The sequence below is a fragment of the Suncus etruscus genome, chromosome 8, assembly GCF_024139225.1.
Source record: "Suncus etruscus isolate mSunEtr1 chromosome 8, mSunEtr1.pri.cur, whole genome shotgun sequence".
NCBI lineage: Eukaryota > Metazoa > Chordata > Mammalia > Eulipotyphla > Soricidae > Suncus > Suncus etruscus.
In genome coordinates this window covers 32682070-32693763 of record NC_064855.1, presented here as the reverse complement: position 1 = coordinate 32693763, position 11694 = coordinate 32682070, and the positions used below count along the sequence as shown (strand labels likewise).

At 42.9% G+C, this 11694-nt stretch overlaps 1 protein-coding gene across 1 annotated transcript in view; it reads left to right on the top strand.

Moving 5' to 3' along the window:
- Positions 1–120: 120 nt before the first annotated feature.
- Positions 121–11694, top strand: part of NCAPD3 (non-SMC condensin II complex subunit D3) — a 79286-nt gene continuing 67712 nt past the window's right edge. Inside the window, 2 exon segments of the mRNA XM_049778432.1 lie at positions 121–180; positions 11203–11357. The gene's annotated coding sequence lies outside the window, so the exon portion shown is untranslated.

The window sequence follows — 11694 nt, the reverse complement described above, 5'->3', positions numbered from 1 at the left end:
AGCAGGTGGGCGGGGCGGAGCTCGCCTCGCGCTCTGATTGGTCAGCCGGGAGCTTAGGAGCGCGCGCGCCACCGCTCTTTCAAAGTTTACCTCCGCGGCGCGAGCTGGCCGGGAGTGTCATGGCCCTGCTAGGCCTGGCGGACGGCCTGCAGCCTTGGTGCCCGTTGGATCTCAGCCCGGGTAAGGAGACGGATCGGTGAGGCTCTCGGGGCAGGGTCGCCGTGAGTCTATGGGCGCGAGGGCGAGGGGCGGCCTTGCATTCCGGAAAGGGCTCCGGGATTCCGGGGCCCGGGGCTGGGCAGCGCCCGGCTTCTTTACCCGTACCTGGGCGATGCCGCTGTCAATGCCGTCCGCTTCTCGGTGGCACCTGCAATCGGCATTGGGCCTCAGACGTGCCGGGCGGGGGGCCAGGGCCGCTCCTCGGGGCGATGGAAAGGGTTCCCTGCTCCTCCTGCCTGAGCAGAAAGAACGTCCCTTGCAGCGCTGCGGAGACCGTCGTCGGGGCTCCTAGCTAGCTGTGCCGGGCGACGAGTGCAGACGCGTACAGTGTCAGGTGTTGGCCGACTTAGTGTAGATACTAGTTGAGCCCCCGGAGAACCCAGGGGAGGCCGCCCTGGTGTTGCAGGGTCCCGAACCCCGCTCGCCCCACTGGATCCGAGAGTTGACTGACGTTTCCCTCTGCTGATGTCCTGAATGCGGCCCTGAATGTCTGCCAGGGGTTTTTACCCCGCCTCTCGCTGGGCGATCCTCCTGCGGACCCTCCTGGGGCCCATGGCCAAGAGCGTCTTGCAAAGCCCGGCGGTGGGAGTGGAGAGCATCTTTTCAGACCACCGTGGGACAAACGAACGCCTGGAGTGGAGAACTGGTTTTCGGGTCACAGCCGGCAGCGCTCAGGGGCTATTCCTGGCTCTATATTCAGAAATCGCTCCTGGCAGGCTCGGGGGACCATATGGGATGCCGGAATTCGAACCACTGACCTTCTGTGTGCAAGGCAAACGCCCTACCTCCATGCTATCTCTCCGGCAGTGGAGAACTAGATGGTGCGGACCTGATGTTTGGAGTTCTGTGCTGTTCCCGGTTCCTTGGAATGGCCCTGCCACCTTACGGAAGCCTGTGCCCTGGTTTCAAGTCCTGACCCTGGCTGCTGTCCCTGCTCAAATTTTACCCGCAAGTCCAGGGAAAAGTGAGAATGAAGCCTGCTTCTTTGTCTTCCTATCTACTCCGGTGGTTTCAAAGAGCCATCTCTCTCACCTGAGCCTCGTCTTTGAACTTTGTTCCTGCATCCAGGAACTTGTAGGCTTGCAGGCACTCCAGATGCAAGAAGTGGATGAAAGGTGGAATTCATCTGGGCAACCAAGTACTCTTGGAAGGCACAACATCCTCCTTGATCCTTGAGCTCACAGAATTTGCTTGTCCTTCCTTCACATCTTTCTTGCTCTCCCAGCTCTGTGTCCTCATGCTGCCCTTCCTGCCCACCCCAGCTTCTACCAAAATCACTTTTGAAAACACTGCCTTTATCGTGTTAGGTCTTTAAAACTTTTAATACTTGACGTTTGGTTCATGTTTATTAAAGTCTGAGTTTTTAGTTAACTTTAGAACGTTGAACGTTCGCTACAGGTTTTCCTAACAGCACAGTTAAGAGTGTGAGTGTTAGTGAGCTTTGGTGTTCGAGATATTAGAAATGATCTTTTGTTTTGTTTTGGGGCCACATCCGGTGATGCCGGATTACTCCTTCTATGTGTTCAAAATTCGCCCCTGGCTTGGGGAGTACCATATGGGACGCTGGGGGGATTGAACCGCGATCCATCCTGGATCAGCAGCGTGCAATCAAACGCCCTACCACTGTGCCTTCGCTCTTGGTTTCATATTAATGGGCAGTTGGTTTAACCTTGCTAAGCCTCACTTTGCTTATCTGCCTAATGGGGATGATTGTTTTTTTCAGTGGTGGTTTTATTTTATTTTATTTTGGTTGTTGTTTTTTTTTTTGGGGGGGGGGGAAGGGGTGCCCTTGCTATGTTGGAGGCACTTTCCTATTTTTCTTTTGACAAAAGTAGCAAGGCAATAATAGCAAGGTTCAGCTGAAGCATCCACTTTCCAACCTCTGTTTCCCTTTGCCTCTAGAGATAATCCTCTTACTAATGCCCTCCAGTATTTTACATACCTTTTTTCTATTTCAGGTCTTCTTTTGCTATAAAAGTAACAACAGATATGATTGATATGTTAATTTTATGACAGATCTTTTTCTGATTGTTGTTGATAGTTGTGATTGGTAAGTGTGTGTTTAAAAGTTGGAAAGCTGGGGAGGTGGCTCTCTGGTAGAACTAATATACGTGTGTTGATGCTATGGGTGCAATCTCCAGCCAACACCAAAAGATAACAAAACATGTATGTTATGAGAGGACTTATGAGAGAATGTGGGCTGGAAGAGCCAGGAAAAGATTGAAGAACATATTTAGGAAGATTGTTACTGGTAAATATCTGGGACATTCTGGGTGGGAATGGTGATAAACTGAAGCATTTTAAGGAAGCATTTGTAGGAAGATTTCTTCCAAGGTGTAATGCTTTTTATCATTATGAATACAGCCCTATCTTACCATCATTGATTGGCTTCTTTTTTTGCTTCTTTCTGTTGCTTTTTTTTTTTTATAATTTCCTATATTTGAAATAATATGCAGCTATCTTTTGGTAAACTTCTGTGTGATACCTCATGGGCTTTTTTTCATTTGTCATTTTTGCAAATGCAAGTAAAGTTAAAAACAACTGAAGGAAGGGGTGGGGATCATCACAATAAAATGAGTATCTTGATCAACTGGAAAGTGAGTTTGTTGGAGAAAGAAGTCTTTTCCCTATGACTTTGTGGCTGCTGCAGGTATACAGGCTGATTTTTAGGTCTCTGAGCATTTAATTTTCTAAAAAATGGTAGATTTTATGCAGCATACTAGATTCCCATGCATCTTCATGATGAATCTAAGAACATGTCCTCTTCTGAGTATTTTCTCTACCTAGCAAAGCTTCTGCCTTTGCAAGATTTTCTATCTTGTATTAAACTCTGTTGGATGATAAATTTACTTTGTTTGTTTGGTTTGGTTTGGTTTTGGTTTTTGGGTCACACCTAGCAGCACTCAGGGCTTACTCCTGGCTCTATGCTCAGAAATAGCTCCTGGCAGGCCGGGCGAACCATCTGGGATGCTGGGATTCAAACCACAGCCTATCCTGGATCGGCTGTTCGCAAGGCAAGTGCCCTACCATTGTGCTATCTCTCCAGCCCCAAATTTACTTTTTGATTCCCATGAAATAATTGAATATATACTTGGTTAGTTTGGGGTCTTAAACTATATTCCTGCTGCATACATGTGTTGTGAATAAGATTAAAACTGTTAGCTCAATCTCAGCCTTTTTCAGTTCAGATATACTATATTAGTATAGAAAATTTCTCATTAAGTTATTTTACAAGATTTAGAACTAGAGGGCTAAGTATTTTTAAATCCTGTGAAAAGAAGCAACTTTTCTTCATTTCCTGTCTTCTTTGCTCTACCCCTTCGTTCAGATACCCTTGCCCCCAACTCCTAGTGAATCTCTGTGCAGAACATTATTCCATTTAAAGTATACCTATTAGTACCTACATATAGTTGAGTTAAGTAAGACAAATTTTAGAAGTGTTGTGGTTTAAAGCCATACGAATAGCATTAGAAGGACTAGAAAATAGGGTGTTACTTCTTTCTAGATTGGATTGGATGATTTTGGACAGTCAGGGGTATACGCAACAAGAAAATCGTGAAATCTCTATAATGGGAATGAAAATGTTAGAAATACAGTTAATACGGGGCCAGAGAGATAGCATGGAGGTAAGGTGTTTGCCTTTCATGCAGAAGGACGGTGGTTCAGGGCGATTTCTGAGCATAGAGCCAGGAGTAACCCCTGAGCGCTGCTGGGTGTGACCCAAAAACCGGGAAAAAAATTACAGTTAATACAGAATTGTAGAAGTTCATTCAATCCCTCACTGAACTTACTGTGGTAAACTGTAAATTCGCCTGCTGGCTCTGCCTTGGAAGGCTGCAGAGGCCCAAGGATGCCACAGTACTGCAAGGCTCATAGTAGCCTGTGGGGCTAGCTGCTAACTTGTAGCTACCTCCAACACTAACTGAGAAAAAGAGAAACTATACTTTTTATTCCTTCTGGAGTCAGAAGCCTGATACAATTGCTGCCCAAGGGTTTCTGAGAGAGAGGAAGAAATAAATGGAAATTCACCAGCCAGTGGCTGGAGGAGGCCTGTGTTCAAAAATTAAAGAAAAGAGAAAGAAATAGATACAAAACTGAAGCGTATCTCTAATGCTTTATCTCTGGTCCCTCCTGGACCAGCAGGTGCTGCTTTGGTCATCATCCTGTGTCCCCCTGCAAAGATCCAAGTCTTTCCTTTCATACCCTACATGACAAGGGAGCATGTCCAAGAGGGTATGTCCAGGTCCTACTGTCATTACTGTGGGGTGATCCAAGGGACCTGTCTAAGCTCAACTGCCATACATCAACGGAGAATGAGATTCCTTCCTGTATGTTTGAATTAAAGAAGTTTCTTTAATCTGATATCCACGATCTTCTGTTTTTGAGAAGATGGAATTAGTTTTTTATTTGCTGAATGAAATGCTCAGAATCATGAAAGGTTTGAGGTCTGCCATCTCTGGGTTTCCCTTATTTATCTGCCCACTTTTCTAAATTAATGGTGAACAGATATCTAAGTATTTACCATATTTTCCAGCGTATAAGAAGACTTTTGAAGCAAAAAAAGTCAACCAAAAATCGGGGGACATCTTATACGCCGAGTATATCCTGAAAAACGTTTCAATATGCCGCTAAACAAAAATTGTCTGAATATTGCCACAAAACGAATTTTTGATTGGTGCAGGATCGAATGCAATCACTGCAAGGCTGCTCGGACCGCTTCTCTAACTCAGCCAATCCAAGCAGGCTTTTTATGCATGCAAATTAGACAATGTTCTGGACCCAATCTACACTGTAAGAAGCCTGCTCAGATTGACCAAAGTCAGAGAGGAAGTCTATTATAGTATAACCTTTGAAGCTTTGCTTGTTGTGATTGGCTCACTGTGGTACATACAGTTGCAGCACAAGAACGTTCTGTCTGATACAGCGAATATAGGCCTAAACCTATGTTTTAACTGCAAAAATTAGGGGGTCGTCTTATACGCCCAGTCGTCTTATACGCTGGCAAATACGGTATCTAAAAGAGTGCCTGCTTACTAAGGGCTAAGATGTCCATGCTTTTATCTTGCTGCCTTAACAAGGTTCTAGGTATATTTTTGTTGTTATTTTTGGACCACACCCAGCAGCAGTCACAGGTTACAACTGGCTTTGCACTCAGAAATCGCTCATGGCAGGCTCCGGGAACCATATGGGATATGAGGATCGAATCCATGCAAGACAAGTGCCCTACCCGCTGTGCTATCACTTTGGTCCCTAGATATATTTTTTTTAACAATGAAAATATTGAAGAAATGTTTGAGAAGGATTGGAATCAAAAAAGATGAACAGATTAGCAGTCTAGGGTGCTATATATTATTACCACATTTATACAATCTTTCCATCAGTGTACTTGCAAATACAAAATCTTGACTCTCACTTGATTCCTCTCATTTAAATAAGATTAGGAGCCAAGGGCCAGAGAGATAGCCCAGCGGTAGGGGATTTGCCTTGCAAGCAGCTGACCCCAGGAGGGACCAAATTTGATTCCTGGCATCCCAGATGTTCCCCCAGCGTGCTAGGGGCGTTTTCAAAGTGTAAAGCCAGGAGTAACCCCTGAGTGCTGCTAGGTGTAGCCAAGAAACCAGTCAATAAAAACTTTAAAAAAATACATTTATTAAATTAAATTATAACTTTTGTTATAACATGCAACATGTTTTATTACATGAGGACCTAAAGTGCTGTGTACTCTTTACTTAGGTTTATTATAAATTTTTCACAATTTGTTTAACCTCTTTTATTTCTGTCATTAAACACACGGGAAAGTTCGATCATTGAAAGTTTCCCCTAAAACTTTTAAAAAGTGTTTATTTTCCTTCTTAATTTTAGAATGAATAGCTCCTTATGACCAGCAGCCAGTTATGATTTAAAAATGTGAAATATTCCTGGTGGGTGAGTGTGGGGAGGTATTAGCTTAAGGGCTAGAACATTTGCTTTCTGTGTGAAGCCCTAAATCCTGGTACCACCTTCCTGCTCAGAACTGCCTGGGAGGACCAGAAAGGGAGAAGAAAGAAGTTAAAAGTTTTCTGAAGAGGCCGGAGAGATAGCATGAAGCTAAGGCATTTGCCTTGCATGCAGAAGGACGGTGGTTCAAATCCCGGCATCCCATATGGTCCCCTGAGTCTGCCAGGAGCGATTTCTGAGCATAGAGCCAGGAATAGTCCCTGAGCGCTGCCGGTTGTGACCCAAAAACCAAAAAAAAAAAAAAAAAAAAAAAGTTTTCTTAAACCTTTCCTGCTTTCTTTTATGTTGGGTTGCATCTGTACTATAGTGTTTAGTGTGAGCTATAACTTATGAATTTTTGTCTTGAATATAACTAGAATTCTTGGGTTTCGGGGGGTATTTTTATTTTTGTTTTTATATTGAATCTATCTTTGTGAGATATAAAGTTACAAAATTGAGGACTGGAAAGATAAGACAGCAGGTAAGGCTCTTGCCTCGCATATATACCACTGCTGTGCATTTGATTGAATCAGCATCTTATATGATCCCCTAAGCACTGTCAGGTATGGCCCCCCCAAAAAATAAATGAATAAATTACAAAGTTGTTCATGATTGAACTTGTCATAATATTTTGAGCATCTATATGTTTACCAGAGTCTACTTTCTTCCAACAATGTTCCCAGATTCCCTCTCACCCACCCCAGCCCACCTCTGGCAGATACTTTTCTGACTTTCCTTTCCTTTTTTTTTTTTTTTTTTTTTTTTTGGTTTGGAGTCACCCCGGCAGTGCTCGGGGGTGACTTCTGGCTCTACTCTCAGAAATCGCTCCTGGCAGGCTTGAGGGACCATATGTGATGCCGGGATTCGAACCACTATCCTCTGCATGCAAGGCAAACGCCTTATCTTTATGCTATCACTCCCTACCACTCCGGCCTTTTTTTTTTTTTTTTTGGTTTTTTTTTGGGGGGGGGGCCACACTCGGCGGTGCTCAGGGGTTACTCCTGGCTGTCTGCTCAGAAATAGCTCATGGCAGGCATGGGGGACCATATGGGACACCGGGATTCGAACCAACCACCTTTGGTCCTGGATCGGCTGCTTGCAAGGCAAACGCCGCTGTGCTATCTCTCCGGGTCCCCCCCCCTTTTTTTTTAAGGCACTGTGGTTCACTATTCTATTATTGAAAGAGTATCATGAATATTACTACCTCCTTTCAACACTTGTCCACTGATCATCCATTAATCTTGTCATTGTGGCCCATTCTCTATCCTAATTGCCCTTTCCTTATATAGAAAGCTTAGTCCTCCTGGCCTTTGTTTCAATTGTCTTTGGCTATTATTCTCATACTATGTTTTTTTCTATATTCTACAAATGAGTGTTCATCTGTCCCTTTCCTTCTGACTGAGCATGATACTCTCCATGTCAAGTAGAATCCAACAACTCACTTGAAGGATCATACTGTGGGGCCAGAGCGGTGGTGTCTGCCTTGCTTGCGCTAACCTAGAATGGACCACGGTTTGATCCCCCATATGTTTCCCCAAGCCAGGGGTGATTTCTGAGTGCAGAGCCAGGAGTAACCCCTGAGCATCACCGGGTGTGACCCAAAAAACAAACGAACAAAAAGGTCACTGTGTGACCAAGTGAAATTCATTCCAGGGGCACAAAGGGTTTAATGTATGCAAGTGAATGTTCTATATCATAAATTTACAAGATAAAATAAAAATCATATGGTAATATTTATATAGCCAAAGCAATAGACAAGATCCAGCATCCATTGTGATAAAAACTCAATAGACTAGGAATTGATGGGCCTGAACGATAGTACAGTTGGTAGGGTGCTTACCTTGCACACAGTAGACGTGGCCATATGGTCACCCAAGCACTGCGAGGAGTACTTCCTGAGCCAGAGCCAGGAGCAGCCCCTGAGCACTGTTAGGTGTGGTCCAAACAAAATAAATAAATAAATAAAAAGGAACTGAAGGCACTTTCTTCAACATAGTCAAAGCCATTTACCCCAAGCCTACAGCAAACATACTCGATTGGGAAAAAGTAAATGCTTTTCCTCTAAGATCAGACGCAATATATAGTATTTAATATAGTACTGGAAGTACTTGCCATTATCGATTAGGCAAGAAATAGCTCCAGAGCATCCAGGGAAGAAAGGAAGTTTCACTATTTACAGATGATATGATACTATATTTAGAAAAGCCTAAAGCTTACAAAACTGCTCTTTTGGCAGGCTACAAAATTAATACAGGGATTGGAGTGATAGTACAGCAGATACTACAAGAAAACACTTGGCTTATACATGGCTGACCTGAATTACTGGCATCCCATATGGTTGCCCAAGCACTACCTGGAGTAATTTCTGAGTTCAGGGCCAGGAGTAAGCCCTGAGCATTGCCAGGTGTGGCTAAAACAAAACAAAATAAATGCTTTTAATAATATCTTTATTTAATCACTGTGATTACAAACATGATTGTAGTTGGGTTTCAGTCATAAATAGAATACCCCCTTCACCAGTGCCATATTCCTCTCAATGCTCCCCATCTCCCTCCCCCACCTCACCTGTATTTGATGCAGGCTTTCTTTTGTTTTGTTTTTTTTGTTTGTTTGTTTGTTTTTGGGCCACACCCGGTAACGCTCAGGGGTTACTCCTGGCTATGCACTCAGAAGTTGCTCCTGGCTTGGGGGACCATATGGGACACTGGGGGATCGAACCGAGGTCCGTCCAAGGCTAGCGCAGGCAAGGCAGGCACCTTACCTCTAGGGCCACCGCCCGGCTCCTGATGCAGGCTTTCTACTTCCTTCGCTCATTGACATTGTTATGATAGTTCTCAGTGTAGTTATTTCTCTAACTGCATTCACCACTCTGTGAATATTATGAGTCAGTCCTTCTGGCCCTCATCTCTGAGAATAATTTCAATAATGTCTTTTATTTTTCTTAAAACCCATAGATGATTGAGACCATTCTGTGTCTCTCTCCCTCTGACTTATTTCACTCAGCATAATAGATTCCATGTACATCCATGTATAGGAAAATTTCCTGACTTTATTGCTCCTGTCGGCTGCATAATATTCCATTGTGTATATATACCACAGTTTGTCTAGTCATTCATCTGTTGAAGGGCATCTTGGTTGTTTCCCGAGTCTGGCTATTGTAAATAGCGTTGCAATGAAAATAGGTGTGAGGAAGGGATTTTTGTATTACATTTTGTGTTCCTAGGATATATTCCTAGGCATGATGTAGCTGGATCATATGGGAACTCAATTTCCAGTTTTTTGAGCAATCTCCATATTGTAAAACAAAACAAAATTAACATGCAAAAGTTAATGGCTTTTCTATATGCAAATAATGGAATAGAAGATAAATTTTGTTTAGTTTTGGGGCCACACCTGGTGATGCTCAGGGGTTACTCCTGGCTATGTGCTCAGAAATCACTCCTGGCTTGGGGGCCCATATTGGGTGCTGGGGGGTTGAATTGAGATCCACCCTAGGTTAGCGTGAGCAAGGCAAACACCCTACCGATTGTGCCGCCACTCTGGCCCCTAGAAGAGAAATTTTTAAAAATCCCATTCATAGTTGTGCCTAAGAAAATATAGGAATCAGTCTACCAAAAGAAGTGAAAGACTATACAAAGAAAACTACAAAATTCTATTTTAAGAAGTAAAAGAAAGGGGGCCAGAGCAATAGCACAGCAGGTAGGATGTTTGCTTTGCACGCTACTGACCTGGGTTTGATCCCTGAGCCTTTGAGGAGTGATTTCTGAGTGCAGAGCCAGGAGTAACCCCTGAGTGCTGCTGGGTGTAGCCCAAAAACAAAACAAAAATAGATAAAATACTTATGACAGTTTATGAAATTTATATGGAACAATAACCACTCTGAATAGCCAAAGCAATCCTCTGGAAAAGGATGTATTACTTTCCCCAACTTCAATTGTACTACAAAGCAGTAGTAATTAAAACAACATGGTATAGAATAATGATCCTTCATCCATGGGATAGAATTGAAAATTTAGAAACAGACCTTTAATTCAGTTAATCTTCAATAAAGGAGCAAAAATATGAAGTGGGACAAGCCTTTTCAAGTGGTCTGAAAACTAATTTTCGTGTGGAAAAATATGAAAAATAGATTTCTTCTTGACACCAACAAGTCAGATCAAATGAATTAAAAACCTGAATCCATAAGTACATTGAGGAAAACAGGCAGATCTCTCATGACATCTTTAAAGATGAAATGCCACTAACCAAGCAAATGGAAGCAAGCATAAATGGGTTTACATTAAATTAAAAAACTTCTCAAAGGAAACAAAGACCAGAATACAAAGAAAGCCCACTGACTGGGAGAACTTATTTGTCCACCTCTTACCGATAAAGAAAGAATTACTATTCGTAGTATATGAAGCACTGGTAAAACTTTACAAGAAAAAAATCCAATTCCTTCAGAAATGGGTAGAAGAGATAAAGAGACATGTACTCAAAGAAGCTATCCAAATGGCCAAAAGGCACTTGAAAAAATATCACTAATCAGGAAAATGCAAATCAGGACAACAAAGAGATACCTGTACTCAAAGAAGCTATCCAAATGGCCAAAAGGCACTTGAAAAAATATAACTAATCAGGGAAATGCAAATCAGGATAACAAAGAGATACCTTCTCAAACTAAAGAGACCTACACCATCACCATCTCAAAGGAACAGTACCTGTGTTTTGCAGATGTGGGGGAAGGGTGTTAGGAACCCTCATTCACTACTGGTGGGGTTGTCAGCTGGTCCAGCCTTTTGGGAAAACAATATAGACATTCCTCTAAAAACTAGGAATTGAGTTACCATAGAACCCAGCAATTCTGTCTTTCTCCTATACACTAGGGGCAATAGTCAGAATCTGGAAACAACTCAAGTGCTCAAAAACAAATGAGTAGATAAAGAAATGAAGTTTGCAGATACATGGATGGACATGTTGTTTGTTTAACTATAGAGTATTTATAATTTCTTTTTCTTTTTGTACTAGAATGGGTGGACACTGTATGGGAACTGGATTTCATCGATACTGAGCTTTTGGATCCGAACATAGAAGCATGTATCTTAGAGTCTGGATTGGATGCATTCAGAAAACTTTATGATAGTCTTTTCCACTTTGCTACTGAAGAACAGGAATCCAAGGAGGTAAAAAAAAATTTTTTTTGTTTAAAAGATCAGGCATTAAAAGGGAAAGATGGGCCCTGATAGATAGCACAGCGGCGTTTGCCTTGCAAGCAGCCGATCCAGGACCAAAGGTGGTTGGTTCGAATCCCGGTGTCCCATATGGTCCCCCGTGCCTGCCAGGAGCTATTTCTGAGCAGACAGCCAGGAGTAACCCCTGAGCACTGCCGGGTGTGGCCCAAAAACCAAAAAACAAACAAAAAAAAAACAAAAGGGAAAGATGAAAGTTATTATTGTACTCTAAAGGAATAGTCTTTCTTTTCTTTTTCTTTTTGTTTCCGGGCCACACCTGGCAGTGTTC